Source organism: Charadrius vociferus, unplaced genomic scaffold (genome assembly GCF_000708025.1).
Source record: "Charadrius vociferus isolate BGI_N301 unplaced genomic scaffold, ASM70802v2 scaffold46, whole genome shotgun sequence".
NCBI lineage: Eukaryota > Metazoa > Chordata > Aves > Charadriiformes > Charadriidae > Charadrius > Charadrius vociferus.
Genome location: NW_009648710.1, coordinates 112,762 through 113,164, shown reverse-complemented (window position 1 = coordinate 113,164; position 403 = coordinate 112,762).

Genomic DNA, 403 nt, shown 5'->3' with positions numbered 1-403 from the left:
CCCCCCGTGGTTCAGAAGCATAACACAATTTATGAAGATTTTAAACAAGACGACAATCATGTTTTCATCTCCTTTCTAACACAGCAGCTCCATGACACCTTTAACAGTTGGTGAGTGTCCTAGTTTCAGCTGGGATAGAGTTAATTTTCTTCCTAGTAGCTGCTGTATTTGGGATTTAGCATAAGAATAATGCTGATAACACATATAGTTTTAGTAGTTGCTAAGTAATGCTTACATTAGTAAAGGGCTTTTTCAGTTTCCCATAGCAGCTGAGAGGGAGCACAGACAGGACAAGCTGGCCAAAGGAATGTTCCATACCATAGATGTCACGCTCACTATATAAACAGGGGTTGGCTGGGGGGGCAGAAATCCATGATCACTTCTTGGGACGGGCTGGGCAATG